Source organism: Ursus arctos, unplaced genomic scaffold, assembly GCF_023065955.2.
Source record: "Ursus arctos isolate Adak ecotype North America unplaced genomic scaffold, UrsArc2.0 scaffold_3, whole genome shotgun sequence".
NCBI classification, from domain to species: Eukaryota; Metazoa; Chordata; class Mammalia; order Carnivora; family Ursidae; genus Ursus; species Ursus arctos.
The window spans coordinates 43,841,639-43,857,052 of NW_026622985.1; the positions used below are offsets into that span (position 1 = coordinate 43,841,639).

General features: G+C 38.1%; 1 pseudogene; it reads right to left on the bottom strand.

The window, feature by feature from the left end:
• Nucleotides 1-14,510: 14,510 nt before the first annotated feature.
• On the bottom strand, nucleotides 14,511-15,040 carry LOC113266357 (transcription factor BTF3-like; annotated as a pseudogene).
• Nucleotides 15,041-15,414: the final 374 nt, after the last annotated feature.

The following is a 15,414-nucleotide window of genomic DNA, read 5'->3' on the forward strand; positions in this document are numbered from 1 at the left end:
CTCAGGGTAGGCCCCCGCGAGGTTCTCGCCTCAGCCAATAACGTATCTTATGTTCCCAGCCCATTGTTGTTTATTGCTGACCTCGCAGCGCTCCGCTAGGAGATTGGCCGCTTCAGGGAAGGGGCGGAGCTTGTCCCGCCTCTGCAGCCACCTTTCGGCTCCATTCACAAAATTCCGGCCTTTCCTGGTCACGTGGTTGGGGGCGTGGAGGGGCAGGGGAAATGACACAACAAAGGCCCAAGTTCCCCAAACCAAAAAACTTTTTTCTACCCCTCTACCTGCTCTATGATTCGTCCCTGAACAAAAACTCTGAGAAAAAGGAGGCTTAGGTCTGAGAACAAGAGCAAAAGAAAGAAATAACTCGGAAATTGAAGGAAGGCTCACAGGGCGAAAATCTCAGAGTGCACTGCCTACGAGAAAAGCTGCGAAAGAGGAAAGGAAGAGAAAAGGAGAGTGGGGAGAAAGCCTAAAGACAGACTAGCAACTTGCTTGCTGCCTCAAGCCATTCTTTCAGAAGTGCAAACAGTTCAGTTGCAGATAGATTTTAGTTTTCTCACCTAACTTTCTGTAGTTTTCAATTTTACCTTTAATTTATCCCAGTTTTCTTGTTAACTTTCTGAGTTTCATTTAGGAATACTGCAGGATTTTTCTGGCTGACAGTTTTAGTTTCCATTTCCCAAGTTCTAACTTTCACGGGCTCCCCAAAGCACTCCCTCTTCTCCCCACCAACGCTGGACTGGCAAACAGAAGCTGCGCCCTAATCCTCCGATTTTCCTCTGTAGTGAGGGGGCTCCATATTTCCGCCTTTGGATTCTTTAAACGCACTCGGCTCTCAACTATTTGATCTTAACAGTAATTGAAAATGATGTTATGTGAATAAGCAGTCAGTCTCATTACAGCTCAGTTTTGTTGAGACAGCACAATTTTTCTGAGATAAATGTGCCCCTCTAGCAAGTGAACTATTGGATCATGCTCCTTTCTCCCACTTTCTCTTCTGTCCTTTCTCTTTCCTTTTTGTGCTGTGATACCTAGTGAAGCACTAGCTTTTAGTTTGGCTGCTGTTTATCTTCTGTGCTTGGCACTGGGGAAAAAACCCAATAGACCTAGATGCTGAAGACATTGCAAGGACTGAAAATTCATTTTTCAGAAAAAGTTACCATTGTGGAAAATGTCTAGAGAGGCAGCTGTTCTATCCACAGAGGAACGTCAAAAGTTGCACAGAATTTCCACTACTTTTGAAAGTGAGTCTTTAAAAAAATCAACTTAGTAAATGCCAGTCCTTGAATGGAAAATTTCATTTTGGCAGGATTTCAGGCAAAGAATGGCAGAGCAGAGGCCAAGAGGCTTTGACATTTATTTACTTGTATTTTGAAATCCCATTTGGGTTTTGAAATAGGAGCTCTTGAGAGAAAGCTCCCCCTTAAAAAAAAATCCATATCCAAGTTTGGAAAGTTTTTAACTTTCATATAAGCTACTTAAATCCTTGCAGTTCCTTTGCTGTTATTTAATAAAATAAAATAATATTCATTAGTGGCTTTTCTGCAGTTAACTTATTATAGCATTATACTGAAAATGCATGGTAAATGAAGTGAGTTTCTAAAAGCAGAAAAAAAGAAAAAGGATACTGCTTGTTTTAAATTACTAATATGATTAAAATTAAATAAAATTTGTTCAAATTGGGTTGATTATTAAGTAAGATAACTTTTATAATTTGTTGCTTTAAAATATTATATAGGGGCGCCTGGGTGGCACAGCGATTAAGCGTCTGCCTTCGGCTCAGGGCGTGATCCCAGCGTTCTGGGATCGAGCCCCACATCAGGCTCCTCCGCTATGAGCCTGCTTCTTCCTCTCCCACTCCCCCTGCTTGTGTTCCCTCTCTCGCTGACTGTCTCTATCTCTGTCAAATAAATAAATAAAATCTTTAAAAAAAATAAAATAAAATATTATATAAAGCAAATTGTTAATGGCCTAGCTTGCACAGGGCTACATCAAATAGGTAAGAGAAAAATCGACTACTAAGTCGCCAAATGTGCAAAGGAAATAAACAGATGACTATAATTCCAAAAGAAAACTTAGAGACCTGCCAGAATGGTGAAAGATAATTAGTGGCTTAGTGGACTCCCTGTGAGAAGAAAAAGCAGGGATTTGATGGGAGGGTGGAGCATAGGAAGAAGCGAAGGGTATCAAAGAAACTGATGTTGTGTAGAATGTCTCGGCTCCCACCCTCAAATGTGCCATTGTAAGCTTGGGGATATCTGCAAACTCCCCAAGAAGAGGAAATGCCAACACGTGATTAAAAAATTCTTAACTGCACTAGAAGTCAGGATATTATGCATTTAAAAAATAAAAAAATGTTAGCCCCACATCTGGGCTCCTTGCTCAGCAAGGTGTCTGCTTCTCCCTCTCCTTCTGCCTGCCCCACCCCCTGCTTGTGCTCTTTCTCCCTGTCAAATAAAATCTTTTAACAAATTTTTAAAAGAATAAATAAAGAATGTTAAAAAAAAATGTTTAATACCCACGGATGTCAATGTTGGGATAAGGACACTCACATATATTGCTGGTCAGAATGTGACTTTATGCAACATTTTTAAAGTAATTTTACAATATCTACTGGATCCTAAAATTAGACCCCCCATAATCGGATTTGGAATCTACCCTATAAAAATAAAAGCAATGCGCATAAGGACATTTGTTGAAGTATTATTTATAGAGGGAAAAATTTAGAAGCAATTTCAATACCCATCAATAAGGGAATGGTTTTTTTTTTCAAGTTTTTGTTTTCACTCCCAGTAGCTAACATACAGTGCTATATTAGTTTCAGGTGTACAATATAGTAATTGAACACTTTTATATATCACCCACTGCTCTTCACAAGTGCACTCTTTTAATCCCATCACCTATTTAACCCATCCCACCTCAGCCCTCCCCTCTGGTAACAATTATTCTCTATAATTAAGAGTTTGTTTCTTGATTTGTCTCTCATTTATTTTTCTTTACTTGTTTGTTTTGTTTCTTAAATTCTACATGAGTGAAATCATATGGTGTTTGCCTTTCTCTGACTTATTTCGCTTAGTGTTATACTCTCTAGCTCCATCCACGTCATTGCAAATGGCAAGATTTTATTTATTTTTTTATGGCTAAATAAGACTCCATTGTATGAAAATCGTCTCCATAATGAAGGAAACAATCAACAAAACTAAAACGCAGTCTATGGAATGAGAGAAGATATTTGCAAATGACATATAGAATAAAGGGTTACTATCCAAAATATATGAAGAATTTATAAAACTCAACACTCAGAAAACAAATAATCCAGTCAAGAAATGGGCAGAAGACATGAACAGACACTTCTCCAAAGATGACACACAAATGGCCAAGAGACCCATGAAAAGATGCTCATCATTACCGATCATCAGGGAAATGCAAATCAAAACCACAATGAGGTATCACCTCACACCTGTCAGAACGGCTAAAATCAACAACACAAAAAACAGCAAGTGTTGGGGAAGATTTGGAGAAAGAGCAACCCTGGTGCATGACTGGTGGGAATGCAAACTGGCGCAGACACTGTGGAAAACTGTATGGAGTTTCCTCAAAAAGTTAAAAATAGAGCTACCTTATGATCCAGCAATGGCACTATGGGTATCTACCCAAAGAATACAGGAACACTAATTCAAAGGGATACATGCGCCCCTATGTTTATAGCAGCATTATTTAAAATAGTCCAACCATGGAAGCAGCCTAGTATCCATCAATTAATTGATGCATGGATAAAGAAGACGTGGTATAAATAAGGGAATGGTTTTAACAAAGTATGAGAGTTTCATGCTTTGGAGTTCAATTCTGGCTGTGTAGCTGTTAAAAAGTATGCAAAGTCCTTGGTTCACAAACTTGAGATTGCATAAGAAACTCCTTGTTAAAAGTTCATATTCCTGGGTAGATCCGTAGAGTTTCTAACTCAGTAGGCCTCAGCTGGGGCCCAGCAAACATATCACATACAAATTCTGTTGCAGGGGATTTTGTTGTGACTGGTTTCTGAATCTTTCTTAAGAAACCCCGGATTGGACTTCTACTAAAATCCAAAGGGAGGCCTGCATGTTTATTAGCAAGGATATGTTTGGCTTGACCCGACCCACATAATGTTGACCCTCATGGGGAAATCACGGTCAACTTCTAAAATTCAGATTTCCAGTACTGCTCGACAAATCAGAGAATATAATAACACTGAGTCCAAATTCCTTCACTGCTACCATTAGCTGGAGCTGAACATTGCTACTCCTTAAAGGATGAAGGATAAAGGAGCATGGGCTCTCAATATTGCTATGGTCCACATTCTTTCCCAATCCCTGTTTTTCTTGTTCATGTTACCCAGCTGACCCATGTAAGCATTTGAATGTGTCAACCCTGATTTACATGTGACAAATCATGTCAAGTGAAAAAAGCATGAGACAGAATAAAGAGATAATATATCCTCTTTTTGTTCAAAATTGAAAATAACGCACATAAAGGTATACATATATACACATATACAAATTCATATATATATATACACATACACATATATATATACGTACATATATACCAGTGTTTCTCAACACTGTTTCATTATTTCCCCTTAATGAACGTTTCGGACATTTTTTGTTCCTAACTGCCCTTCTCCCATTAAATTTTAATATCAAAGATATACTGCATATCTGTTCATGTCCTGTAATTCTTTGGAGAGTCACAAACTATTATAATACCTAACATCCATCCCTCCAAGAATCAATTTTCAATACTTGGGAGCAATATCACCCCCACTGAGCATGTACAATATATATCTATACTTCTTTTTTCTTTCTATAGATACTATATTTACCTAAACATGTTGATTTTTTTATCATCAGAAAAGATACATCCATTTTTATTTTCATTCACATGTACCTCTAGTAGATCTGATTCATGTGAAGTAGAAGATAACTGAATTTTTCTTCTAGTACTTAGAATGGTTGAGTACAATATGCATGTATTATAGTCACGTTTTTTAATCCATTGGAAGAATGAATAAATTGGTAGTTTAAATTAGAATTAGTTTTGTAAGAACAGAAGAAGTTTCCGTTTGTAGGACAGCAATACATGTAGGTGGTCAGGGGTCATAACTTCTAAGTGATACATAATTTGGAATAATTAACAAGCAAAGAACAAAATACAAATCCTTTACTTTCCTTTAGAAAGGGGACACCTTACATTTCTTTTAAAACCAAAAGCATGGCATTGGTAACTTTAAAACAAACAGCAAAAAATAAAATAAAATAAAATAAAATAAAATAAAATAAAATAAAATAAAATAAATAAAAAATAAAATAAAATAAAATAAAAACAGCAAAATACCAACAAAGTTCCTTATAGCTGTCTTCTGGACCACAATAAGAAATGAAGATACGGTTGTTATGCTTTCCTCAAATGTAAACGACGGGTTAGTTAACAAAGGCAAAAAGGGTTCTAAGGTCCATTCTAGGAAATGAAATTTTATTCTTCTGGGACACAACTTGATTTAGAACACTCTAAATCACTAACAAGTTAACCTTTTACGTGTATTAGACATTGGGAGGAATAGTATTTCCAGGCTGGCTTCCCAAGGCACCTCCTCTAGAAAGTCTTCCTGGAAAGAGTTTGTTTTACTCAGTTAAGATTCCCAAAGGAGAATTAGGAGAATTCCTCCTCATGGGCTCTCAAAGCTGACATTTTTCCTTAGCTCTAAATTATGTGTAAATGTTTCTTAGTGTCTTTCATTTGATAAACTCCTAAGGATCTTGATTACCAATTGTGTCCTTAGTCATTGACATATAGAAGGCGTTAAATGCTTGTTGCAGGATGAAAGAATCAGTAAATGGATAGTATGCTGAACTGCCTTGCTCTACAAATATAAACAAATTTCAAATATTTAAGCAATGTAATGAGCAGTGACTTTCTGAAAACAGACAAAAGTTTACTGGCAATTGAAAAGGGCTACCTGAGTTGAAATGGCTTTGGGATAAGTTTGCTCTTAAAATTATTGTCAAAAAGAAAATTAAAAGCTGCACTCAACTGAATGTATTTCTCATATTTGTAGGTTTGTCTCATTTTTAAAAAAAAGCAAAACAAAAACATTCTTTTTGATTTCTAAGGCAGCGATATGTATGTGGCCAGAAGCAAAGTATCTGAAATATGTAATTCAGAATCATAGTTTGTACAAATATGACTTTTTAAAGTGTATTAAATGAAGGGTTTATACGTGAAGCCCTTAGAAACCTTATGAAAGCAATCCCCTGACTTTCTTATTTTTAATCAATGGCTGTGTTGAACTCAACCACAGGTAGGGAGAAAAAAACAGTATAGTAGAATGAGGATTTGGCATCAGAGAGTCATGAATTTGAATACTGGCTCCACCACAAGCCAAATCATTTTCTCTAAGTCTCACCTTCCCCATCTATATAATGGATATAAAATCTATTTTTCAAAATTGCTGTGGGGAAGAAATGAGCTAACGTATTTGAACTGCAGAGTTGGTACTCCATAAAAGTCACCTTCCTTGTCTGTTGGAACTTTTCTCTAACGTCAGACGACAGATCTCAACTCTTAGTCCTCACTGATGCCATAGTTATATCTCTATGACCTTCCAGATGACTTTTAGAAATGTCCTTGACACCTGGGAACACTCAGCCTGACTTCCTACCCATGTTTAAAACAATTTTCTACCTTGCCATCTATGTGGGGGCCAATTCCTGGTCTCCAATACTTACCCTACTCAGGACAGGGACTGACACGCCAGAACCCTCCCCCTGCTTTCTGGTGGTTTGGCTGACTTGAGGCCTGACACAACAAGCCAGTGATCTTGCCTTTAAGATCTCATTATTGAGTTCAAAAAGTCTAGCATAGTAGTTGAAGGAGAGAAAGAATTGACAAGAATGCACAACAGAGGAATTAATCTCAAGAAAGTAAAACAGAATAGTTGTCCAAAACAGAGCAGTTTCTGAAAAGGGGGCAAAAGAATGGCCTCATGTCCATAACTTCCTTGAAACCTGGAAAGTCTTCCTTGAATGAGGGTCACCAATCATACTTAAGTCAGCTTCTTGGTATTTGAAGAACAATGTGTCTTTGAACTTTGTAATAGTGATTTCACTTCTTTGTGATCTTCCTGAATTCCCTTTTATATTTAAAATGTTCCTTTTGTCCTGAATTCCTTCTCAAGTTTAAAAATAGCCGTTTGACTACAGGCATTTCATGTAAGCACATCAAAGAAAGCTACAAATCTTCTTTGTATCTGTATGACACACTCTAAATAAAACTCAGGTTTTTATTCTTGGTTCACTTTTATATTCCAAATTGAAGTTACTCCCTGTTTCTATTCTGTCAAATATTATCAATGCTTATTGGTTTATCAAATATATTTCGGGGCAACATAGTCCACCCAGAAGATAAGTTATTTATGAATGAAAGCCTTACCTTTGTTAGGAAAGATGGGTATCATTTGAGTCAATAAAGGAAGGCATTATCAGAAAGGTATTCAGGAAGCAGAACCCCATTGCCTCAGGTATGTGTATAGGGTGAGAACTAAAAATAATTTTGCATTTAGAGTTAAAACAGATATTTTTTTCCATATATACACACATTCTCACACCCCCTCCTACTGAAATCTACTCAGAATTCTTAAAATAACAAGTGTTATCAGTTAAAATAGAGGAAAAGGCCATGACATTCATTATAAATAGCTCTCTTATTTGACTCATTTGTGACGATATTGGAGATATTAGTGCTTGGATTCTGGATAATTTAATCTTACATCAGGAAGACGCATCGGTTGCTCACCTAGTTTGATATCAGTGCCATAACTGGTCTTATCCTCCAACACATCCAGCCATATTTAATAAGAATTTGTTAATTCTTAAGCCTTCAATATCTAATTGTCAACAATACTCCACATCATTGTTTCTCAAACTAACTGCAATGAAAGACCCTCATTAGTTATCTATACTGAGTCACAAACACCCTCCAAATTTAGCAGCTTAAATCAATCTACAACTATTATCTCACAGTATCTATCAATCAAGAATCTAGAAGCAACTCAGTTGGGTGTTTCTGGCTCAGGGTCTCTTTTGAGATTGTAGTCAAGCTGTGGGCTAGAGCCGCAGTCATCTGGAGGGAAATCTGCTTTTAAGTTTGCTCATGTGGTGGTTGGCAGTCTCAGTTCCTTGTGACTACTGGCTATACAGCTCAGTTTTTCCACCATGCAGGTTTCTCGGTAGGGCTGCTGATGACATGACTTCCCAAGTGCAAATAATCCAAAAGACAGAAAGGTTAAGATGGAGGCCCCGGTCTTTTATTACCCAATCTTGGAAGTGACAAACCATCAGCTCTACCATGTGCAATTGGTCACACAGACCAATACAATGTGAGAGAGGGATGGCACAAAGCTGTGACTATCAGAAGGCTGTGACCATTTGGGGACCATTTAGAGGTCTCTATAAGACTTTTTTTTTTTTAAGATTTTATTTATTTACTTATTTGAGAGAACATAAGCAGGGAAGGAGGTGGAGGGAAGGGGCAGAGGGAGAGGGAGAAGGAGGCTCCCTGGTCAATCCCAGGACCCTGGATCACGACCTGAGCCTAAGGCAGATGCTTAACCTACTGAGCCACCCAAGCACCCCTATAAGGACTTTTTTCTCTTAAAATGTCCAAACTATCACAGAGTGAACAGATTTATCATTCTAATTTATTCAAAATGGCTTCCACAATTAGACTTAAGGCTCTAGGGCAACAGGGACTTTATCTTATTCGTGGTTGTATTCCTACTCATAATTGAGTGATGACTTGAAAGATTTAGTAAACACATCCTATTTTTAAAGCTGCTAAAACAATATTCCAGGCACCTAATATTTGTATAGCTCTCAAAACGCATATAGTGAAGCCCAAACTGAAATGTGATAGCATTGGCAGATGAGGCCTTTGGGAGGTAATTTGGGTTAAATTAGATTGTTAGAGTGGGGCCCCAAGACAGATTAGGGGCTTTAAAAAAAGAGAAAGGGATTTCTCTCCCCCCCACCCCCCACCCCATTCCTTCCCTCAGTCCCTCTCTTCTTCCCTCCTTTCCGCCCCAAAGGTCCCTCTCCTTTTCAACCTCTTCCCTCCCCCTTCTCCCTCTCTCCACAAGCAAGCCATGTTAGTACACAGTGAAAAGCCAATCCATGAAGAGAGATCACCAGAACATGACCATGCTGGCACCATGATATTGGATTTCCAATATTAAGAACAATGAGAAAATAAATTTCAGTCATTTAAGGCACCTATTCTGTAGTATTTTGTAATGGCAGGCTGCGCAGACTAAGACACAAAGGAAATCCAGAACTTAGAGTAACAATACCATTTAGGGATTTAATTAACCTCAGGGTTGAGATATGTCTAATAATAGCTAAACTAAATCCCTTATGCCGAAGTTTAAATTTATTTCCCCCTATTAAATTCTCTATTCAGCATTCATTACCACAGTGTACCAGGCATTGTATTATATGAGAAATACACAGATAATATAGCACCCCCAAGCAAATGGAAAGCATAAACTTAGAGATAAAATAACAGCAAAACACCCTTTTGGAGGGGCCTTTCATGACATCTCCCCATGTTTCTCCTAACTCATTCTCTCTCTAGCATATTAATCTGTTTTATTTTCATCATAGGATTTAGCTTAAAATTTTCCTACTTGTGTATATACGTGTCCCTAGTTTTTGTTTGCTTCCTGACCCCTCCTCTCTCTACCTCTGCCTACTACCAGATGTAAGCTCTGGAAAGGAGGGTGGATCCCGGGGGTCTTCACAATTATTTTATTGACAAGCCTGCCTAGAACTGAACTTGCCTCAAACTAAGCATGCACCACACACACGAGTGAATACAGTTCACTAGAAGTATGATCAAGGCGAGCTGGAATCTTTTACTCTCTTCTATAAATCCTGTTTCAGAATGGCCATGACAGGCCCTCAAATTCTACTTTCCCTTGTTTATGCTTTCGCTTAGGGTCTTGCCCCTCTGTGTTTTGGTCACAGGCTTGGCTTTGCCGAGTCCCCTTCTGCTAGCTTTTGCGGTGAGCCACAGAATGAGCCTAGTATTCTTGCTTCCGTGCAGTGATTTTGCTTTTATCATTTACATTACCTAATTTAGTTTGGAACTAAGTGATGTCAATGGGAGTTTTGCATGAATAAGGACGGCGAATGAATCTGTTCCAATTAAATGGAAATTAAAGAGACATTTTCGAGGACATTTATTCTAAAAATTGATCTGCTTTGCAATTAGTCTCATGTAAAATTATTTTTTCAGTAGTCATGGAAATCACAGGTAGCCCACTAACCTAAGATGAGTAAAGTAGACGATTTCCTCAGAATTTATAAAAAATTGGATGGGAATTTTTTTTTTTAATTTCTCTAAGTTTGTCCTGAGGGAAGGATATTATCTTGGAAAACTAATAGCTGTCATCTGGGGGGAGGGAGGGGTTTGCTGCGGAAAGTTTGAGAAATGTGGAGTTGAATGAAATTAAGTCAATTTCAAATAAAATAAATAACCCTTTGGCACTTATCAGAGCCTTTCATATGCTAATGTCCCCAGTGAACTAAATTTCAGTGGAGGTGATTTAGGGCCACCTAGAGATGGGGATGGTGGGGGGATGGGGTTGAGACAGAGTAAACCTAACGCAAGTATGTGAACATCTAATAGTTTTCCCTGGCGGAACATTGTGTAGGACTAAATCTCTATGGATTAGAGTTGGTGAAATTGTTGTGTAAATTACCTGAGCAAAAACAAAGCAGCAAAGCAGCAGGAGTCTACCACTAGCTACTAATGCTATTGACTCAATATCACCATGTGGACATAAAAGACATTCTTTTCTAAGAAACGGTTATAACAAGAATAGGAGAAACTTGGTATCGATTAATATGATGAAACGATTCCCTGCACCCACACCGCTGCCCCTGGCCCCTTCTTGCATCTCTGTTTTTGTTTTTCTTCTGTAGTGCCCTAAGGCAATCAGTCTCTCAGGCACCTAGAGCCTTAATGAGCTCATTCAGGAAAAAGGAGAAATTGCTCATCACTTAGAATACCAGAGCATCCTTTATAAAGAGCTGGGGGTTCTTGAGTAGTTCATCAGTTTGGTCTGATTGGGGATTGGTAAAATTAAAACAAAACAAAAGGGTTAACATAAGCTAACAGTCTTTATTTTGCCAGATAAGAACCCAAGAATAACAAAAAAGGCAGGGGTGGGGGCTGGTGGATATCACTGGAGAGGGGAAATACTACCTTTGACTGTAAAATTCTTTTATAAAGGAAGGAAGAATACATTTTAACAAAACATTTTAAAAGTCCAAAGAGCATATACTTGAGAAAATTCTGTAAATTAGCTACTATGATCTCATACTACCCATGTAGTACATACGTATGTATGTGTGTCGGTGACTTAGTCTCTTCAAGCTGCTAAAACAAACATGCCCTGGCTGACTTACGAACATTAAGAATACAAGTCCAAGATCGAGGCACCAACATGGCCATATTCCAGGGAGAGCCCTCTTCTGGATCACAAATTCCCTACTTCTCTTGTATTCTCACACAGCAGATGATGGAGACAGCAGTCCTGCAACTTCTATAAGGATGTTAATCCTATTCATGAGGGCTTTATCTGACTTAATCTATTTATTTCCCAATGCCTGACCTCCTAATTCCACCATATTGGTGGACAGGGTTTCAATATACGAATTTGGGGAGGACATAAATATGCAGCCCATAACAACTTGTGAAAAGATTTTACTGTATAGGCACTTGACTTTGAGAGAGAAGTGGGGAACCACTCTCCTAACGTGAATCCCCAAACCAAAGTATGGGCCCTCAATCTCTTATTTAAAACCCTCATTATTTTTCAGAGCACAGAAAAGAAATACATACCTCAATACACTGCATATTACATAACACTTAAAGGGTATGGAACTCTGGAATATAATATAGCACTATTTCTCCAATAAAACATGGATATTCACACACACAAAAAAGTAAATGTAGACTGTAACAAGGCTTGACATCGGTAAAGATCAGGATGCAACATTTAAACTACCTTTTGATTTTCATAGTTTTTTCAGATCTATGTCATCAATCCCTAACCCCTACCCCCAAATATGGCTCTCCACTGAATTAGTGAGGTTTAGTGAAATAACTTAATTTGACCTCAGTCTTATGTTTTGTGAAATTGACCTCAGCTACATTTTATTGTCTACAAGCACTTTCTCTTATGATTCTGAGTATGGGGTTTAGCAGTAATGAGTGAAATCTGCATGGAAAGGAAGATTCATATTTCTTAATCCCTTTTGGTTGGGAAGAGTAGATGGAATGCCATTAACTGGGAACTAGGAAGAGTGGTAAATAATAAGTAGGTAACTGTGGGAGAAGATTATTTCCACAGCTAAACCGAAGAATGAGTGTCTGTGAACTTTATTTATTAATGAGAGGCTGCATAGCACAGCAGTTAAGAACATGGCTGTAGTTTGACATCTGTGGGCCCTGAATATATTTGCTTTCATGGACTGCTTCCTTCATTGAAAAAAAATTTATATATATATATAAATTTATTTAATTAAAAAATTAAATTTAAAAAATATATATAATTTTATTGTTATATTTTGTTTTTGTTGGCATAAGGAATCATTACTATATTATATTATTATATTAATATTATTCAATATTATTATATTCATTATATTTATTATATAATCAATGTTATTATATTATTTTACTTCTGATTTTAGAGGAAATTCAAACTGAAACATTTTTGTGACCCCCTAAAATATGGTGGGCCCGTGGCACTGTATCTATATGCCTAATGGATAAGTCAGCCCCTGTTAAGAACAAAGATTCTAGAGCCAGACTGCATTGGTACAAATCGTAGCTTCTCTGCTTAGCAGATGTGTGACCTGAGGTAAGTTACTTTACTTTTCTGCACCCTCATTTATTCTGCAAAATGGGAAAATAAAATATCTACATCACGGTGTTGATAAAAGGATAAAAAGCATTATCTTTTGTCAGGCAGATCAATGCTTGTCACATTCACTTGCCCCGAGATGATACACACATTTATTTGATTATTTAAAAAAATTTGATATCACAGCTGAAATTTTTCTGAATGGAAGCTAGCTGCTTCTTGCCTAGGAAGACAAATAATAATAAAAAAGCTATGTCGGATTCTGTGGAGAGAAGACACTGAGAGGGGATACATTCTTGGGGCTGGGCTGCCTGATTCCAGAGCTTGCTTCTGGGCCTTCATAGCTGTGTGTGATCCTAGCCAGGCTGTTTGATCTCTCTAAGCCCTGTTTCTATACTTTTGAAATATAGATTAAAAATAGCATGTAATTTACAAGGCTATTGTTGGCTTAAATAACCATTTAAGGATATACTTAATAATGGTGGCTATGTAATAAATAATAAAATTTATTTCTTCATAACTTTTCCACTTCTCCCTTTTTACTGCCACCTTTTTTGGGAATCCAGCTCACGGTTCCAACTCTGTCGAGTGACAGCAGTCAATAGGGAGACTACAGTGGTCTCCTGTTCCTCCCTTGATTCAAAGTGTGTAAAGAAATATGAGACTTGAACACTAAGGAAATCCTACGACATAAATAAAAACTCTATCATTAAAAAATTATCTTTCTTGGGGCGCCTGGGTGGCTCAGTCGGGTAAGCGTCTGCCTTTGGTCAGGTCATGTCCTAGTGGGATGGAGCCCTGCTATCGGGCTCCTTGCTGAGTGGAGAGTCGGCTTCTCCCTCTGCCTCTGACCCTCCCTCCTGCTCATGCTCTCACTCACTCTCGCTCTCAAATAAATAAAAAATCTTAAAAAAAAATTATCTTTCTCACCATTCTCTCACTAATATCCACGAACATAAATCCTTTCTTAATTTGTATTACCAATTTAGCTGTTACTGAAAAAAAAAAAAAAAGGTGGGAGGGGTCCGGGAGGTAGGGAGAAACAAGTCAGGATGTAGGAAAGAAATGTTAAGTTTAACCTCCAATTAATTTGCTGTACATATCATTGGTTCTAAAGAAGAATCTCAGATAAATGAGCATTTTCAAGAAGAACTGAAACATTTATATGCAAGCCAATCCTCAATATTTTCAAGATAAAATAATATTTTGGGAGAAAAATACAAATGAAGGCCCATGCAGGTGTGGGGTCCTGGAAAGTGCTGAGTCCCCTCTTGTGTTAGGACAGGACTGCTTAGATGTTTCATTATTCTCTCTTAGTCTCTTCTGTTCTTCCACACTTTTTTTTCTCTCCAGGCAAAGAACTTTATTAACCTTGTTTCAAACTTTATTCCCAGGTTTCTTCAGCTTAATTAGCTGCAAAGAATGAATTGTGTATAAGCAAAAACTGAAAAGAGTTGCAGTGTCCAAGGGGCTTGAGCTTAAAAATATTCGAGATCTAGATTTTATCAGATCCATGAACAAAATTTTTTAAAAAGCAGTCATAATATAAAATAGCAGCTCCCAGTAACTTCTTCAAGTTTTATCTTCTTCAGAAGCTGACTCAATTCAGTTTGCTTCCTCCTTGGAAGCTTCATCAAAATTCTCCCCAAGATCTGGAGTTTCATCCTCCTCCTCCTCCTCTCCAGAAGCAAGTGGTGCTTTTCCATCCACAGATGGTGTGCGCGGAGCTTCAGCCGGTCCTCTTCAACTAGTCAGACTGTCTGCACCCGGCTGGTTGAAGATCCCGGGCAGCGTTTCTGTCAGCGGCTCTGTCTCAGCATGGCCTGTCATGGTGGAAGTGTTCGCGGCCAGCGATGCCTGATCTCGGGGTTGTTCAAGTGGATCACTGTTCCTTGGTTCCTTGGTCACTTCTTCAATACCAGAGCTATTGTTTACCCCTAACTTCTTTAAGGACAACTGAAGTTTTTCGTCATCTGCTGTAGCCATTCTATGAACCACCGCCTTCTTTCCACGAGCAATTCCTCTCCCGCCAACGCGCACTTGTGCTCGCAGTCTGGCGAGTTTCTCCTAGTTCATGATAGTTTCTTTCATTGCAGGGTGATAGGGTTGGAGCTCAGGGGGTCTGGGGCAGAGCAGCTAAAATTAGGTGCACGCATGCGGGGACACAAGATGGCAGCACTTTTAAGAATGAAAGGGGTAGGATGTATATTCATAATCTCATTTTAATGGTTGGCTTGTGTTCAACAAAAGTCTCTAATTCAATGAAGTGGCATATCTTTAATGGAAGAATAACAAAGAAGGGGAATTTGCATTTCCTGTTGGATAAAATGAATACAATATATGGAATTAAGAAGGGACTACCAATATTGTCAGGAGGTGGTTTATGTACTATTAAAAAGATTTGCTTTCCAACTGAAGTCCTATATTCTGGCATTTTCTACAAAGAAAAA